Source organism: Notolepis coatsorum, assembly GCF_963971535.1.
Source record: "Notolepis coatsorum genome assembly, contig: SCAFFOLD_1184, whole genome shotgun sequence".
NCBI classification, from domain to species: Eukaryota; Metazoa; Chordata; class Actinopteri; order Aulopiformes; family Paralepididae; genus Notolepis; species Notolepis coatsorum.
In genome coordinates this window covers 43,514-48,040 of record NW_028170913.1, presented here as the reverse complement: position 1 = coordinate 48,040, position 4,527 = coordinate 43,514, and positions in this window count along the sequence as shown.

Genomic DNA, 4,527 nt, shown 5'->3' with positions numbered 1-4,527 from the left:
GATGTTCAGGGAGAGGCTGTTCTCTTGACACCATCCCGCTAGAACCTTAACCTCTTCCAGGTAGGCCCTCTCATCGTTTGCAGAGATCAGGCCCACCACTGATGATTGTGTTGTTGTTCCGCTGTGCCACACAGTCATGTGTGTACAGGGAGTGGAGGAGGGGACTCAGGACACAGCCCTGGGGGGCCCCTATGTTGAGAGTGCTGGATGAGGAGGTGCAGTTGCCTGCTCTCACCACCTGGGGTCTGCCCATCAGGAAGTCCAAGACCCACTGGCAGAGGTCATAGTTCAAGCCCAGGTCCCTGAGCTTGGCTATGAGTTTGGAGGGGACTATGGTATTGAATGCTGAGCTGTAGTCGATGAATAGCATTCTCACATAGTTCCCCTGCCTCTTGTCCAGGTGTGATGCTGCTGTGTGCAGCACATGGGCTATGGCGTCCTCCGTGGACCTGTTGGGGCGGTATGCAAATTGCAGGGGGTCCAGGTTGATGGGGAGGGAGGAACAGATGTAGCCCTTCACTAGCTTCTCAAAGCACTTCATGGCTATGGAGGTGAGAGCTACAGGGCGGTAGTCGTTGAGGCAAGCTGGCTTGGATTTTTTGGGTACAGGGATAATGGTGGACTTCTTCAGACAGGTGGGGATGACAGCCTGTTCTAAGGACAGGTTAAATATGTCAGTGAATACCGGGGCCAGTTGGTCGGCACATACTTTTAGGACGCGGCCGGGGATACCGTCCGGACCTGCTGCCTTCCTGATATTCACTTTCTTAAACATCCTCCTCACCTCATGTTCTGTTATCCTGAACACTGAGTCTCCATCAGCAGTGCCCCCCCCCCCTCCTCCATTGCAGTGGTTTGTAGGCTGGTGCTGTTATTCCCAGCCTCAAACCTTGCATAGAAGGTATTGAGATCATTTGCCAGTTGGATGTCACTGTTCAGTTTGAGGGAGGTGCCTTTGTAATCTGTCATCGTTCTGAGGCCCTGCCACATAGCTCTAGAGTCAGCCTGTTCATATTGAAGTTCAATTGAATCCCTGTAGCGCCTTTTTGCTTCTATTACTGTCCTCCTAACATTGTATCTCACCACCTTGTGGTCATTCATGTTGCCTGTCACAAGCCTGGCGTTGTATGCTGAGGTGCGCGCCTTCAGAGCTTCACGGACAGATTTGTCTACCCAGGGCTTTTGGTTTGGGTAAACTCTAATTGTGGTAGAGGGGATTGTTTCTTCTACCAAAGTACAAACAAAGTCCAGCACTGTTTCCGTGTAGTCATTAATATTATCTGTGTTATCGCGGAACACCCCCCAGTCTGTACATTCTAGTGCAGCTTGGAGCGTCTCCTCCGACGCCACCGTCCAGCGCTTCACCTCTCGCGATACTACAGGAATGCGCTTGAGACTTTGTTTATACTGCGGTACAAGAAAGATGGCGTCGTGATCTGACTTGCCGAAAGGACTGGCAGCATGTGATTTTTAACCGCTCTTAAATTGCGAGTAGCAATGGTCTAAAATATTCCCGCCTCTGGTAGAAGAAGTCACATGCCGGTAGAATTTTGGCAGCACTTTTCTCAGATTAGCGCTATTGAAATCACCCACAACCACAATAGCAGCGTCAACGTTAGCTGCTTGGAGCTTGTTTACCTCGTTGTGGAGCTTGGAGAGCGCGTCGCCTGTGTTTGCTTGTGGTGGAATATACACTCCGATCAGAATGACCGACGTTAATTCTCTCGGGAGAAAGAATGGCCGGCACTTGATGGATATATACTCCAGGTTTGGGGAGCAGTGGTTTGAAAGCTCCTTCACGTTGCCTGGATCACACCAATTGTTGTTCAACATGAAAGCTATTCCACCTTCCCGCTTTTTACCGGAATCTTCCTCTGTACGTTTGAATACTTGTTACAGTAATCCTTACAGTGACAGCTTATTCACACTCTTCCTCAGTGTTCCGGCAGGTGTTGACTTTCTTACAGTTGCATGCTTCGATACATGCCATGTGACTCTTCCTGAATAGAATAGAGTAGAAGATAATTAAAAGATTATAGCCAGCTCCCGTATATTCGAACACATGATACAATTGTCCTTACAGTGATTTATTCTGTTCCTTCATTCCTTTTTTTCTCTCTGTTATAGGCATTATGTTCACAATTCTGTTAACGACAAACAGTCTAGAGTATACAGTCTTGCAGGTGGATGTAGAGATGTAGAGATCCAGCTTTCATGTAGAGATGCGTACATCGGATTCTGTCATAGTGAGCCAAGAGTAGAAGCAGCACATCTGTGTCACGCGCTGACATGACGATTGTTTCCACTGGAGCCTGGATGAGAAAATCAGACGTGTATCAGCTTCCTCATGGTCAGCACTCAGAGAGGAGACTTCAAGATCTGGATCTGTTGACTTGACAGTTGTCGCTTCAGCAAACCTCTCTGATACTACAACTACAGGTTCATCATCCGGGCTGTGTTCTATCAGGTGGTTTGAGAGTAGTTGAGCGATATCTGATTTGTTGTCTTCAAGGGCCATGAAGCTCGACCAATCGGCAGGAAGTGGAACAGACTTGTTTTTGATTTCACGACGTACTGGTCTGTGGCGCTGTTTGCGTTTCACCCTTGTGCCTGTTTTGATGGATTGGTCATGGTATCTGTCAAAGACGACATCTACCCTCTGGTATTTTGCTCCCATCTTCAACACAGTGTCAATGAACTTGTTGGCATAGTCACCAAATGTTGTAGTGTCAGGTGGCTTTCCGAGTGCCATTACCAGAGCTTGGCCATCAATGACCAGGCAGCTGGGTCCCTGAAGGGTAAGATCTGCAGGGGTTTTAACTTGTTTCGTCAGTATATTTGCTAACACAGACTTGTTGGTGGAATGTAGACTCCCGTTAGTTGTGGCCAGAGATGGCGTGATGGGCATGAGCTCATGCTGGAGGATATTGTCAAGGTCTACCTTACGACCTGCTCTGTAAGCTGTGATGAGCCTTTGTAGAATCTGCCTGTCCACTTTGATGGTGTTTTGCTTGTTCTTGGAAAGTTGCACAACTTCATACAAAGAGGCAAATGTCTTGGCTTTGTTCTTTCGAATGGGTGATTTCAGGTTCAGGTGCTGGTCACTACCTGGAGGTTCACACAAACGTTTGTCCACAAACATGTTCAGTTGTGCCTGTCCAAGGTGTTCTGCGCCAAGTATGGATTCTTGAATCTCCGGTGTGACTACGTCCTTGTTGATGTATGTAAGAAAACTTACAAAAGCACATTTAATTCAGGTTTGTACCTTGTGTAGTCACACTTAACTCATTAAGCCCCACCATTTATTTTTAGAAAATTCGCCTAAAACATCATGCTTACATTAAAATGCTTATATATCCAGATCTATAAGAGCTACTTGCATAAACTTGGTGCCTGAAGAAAGCTAAGACTTGTGGGATTCTAATGTTGGTGTCCTACACTGTACAGTTATTACCAAATTGCTGTCGTATTCCTGCAAACACTGAATAAATGTCATTTTTGTATCCTCACCTATACAAAGATTACAGTTAGACAGTCAAAAACACCCTGTTACTCATGGTTGCACCCCAGCTATATTCCTACTCTCTTCCTCCATAGGTGCAGATGTTCTGTGCAAAGTTTCATGTCAGTAGAATAAAAACTGTGGGTTTAGCACCTGTTTTTGTGGAGAGAGGGCCTGGTGCTGGCGGCCATGTTGGATTTCTCAATTTTGAGGCCTTATTTGACATTTTTGAGCTTGGTATACAGCAAATTTGGATTCAGCACCCCTTAATACCCCTAGAAATGTTGTGTACCAAAAATAAACACGAAATGCCTTCAGCACTTTATACAAGCACATTTTCTGAAATTCTGCCTAGTCTATTTAATATGTTATTATTGATGCTGACGTTATTAGGTGGAGGTGTCAGGGCGTGCTCCTGTGACAGGTCCGTTGTTGTGTTGTGGAGTGGAAAGAGGAAGAAAACCGTTATGTTGATGATCAGATATTAATTATCCCATGATTTTATTTTACTATAGTTTGAAAGTATAGGCGGACTATTCCTCGGTTACATTGGTGGCAGTGGTGGGATTGTTTCCTGCATTAGTGTCCAGCGTGAGAAGTAAAGGGAATGCAAGAATGAATTAGAGATGACTTAGTTTCAAACTAGTCTCCTCCTCATCTTTCACTTTCAACAATACATTCTGCAAAGTCCAAGCCCACTGCATACAAGACCTGTTGCCCCGCTATTGTTCCATTAAACCCATGCCGTGTGCAGTTACTGCTATCTAGAATGCTGGCTAAGAACAAAATTCAATACAATGTAACGCGAGTGAGGAAATGAATCAAAGCGCTTGCGCTGCACACAGGAAACGGAAATGCACTAATAATAACATGAATTATTCTAAAAGTTATAATTATTTTGCCTCGTCTTAAAATAAAGAGAGATTTCAGCAAGATACAATTTTGTAAACTACATTTCGTGTCGTCGTTTGTAGTCAACGACATTGCATGAATTATTTAGTCACTATTAGTGTCATGTCACATGA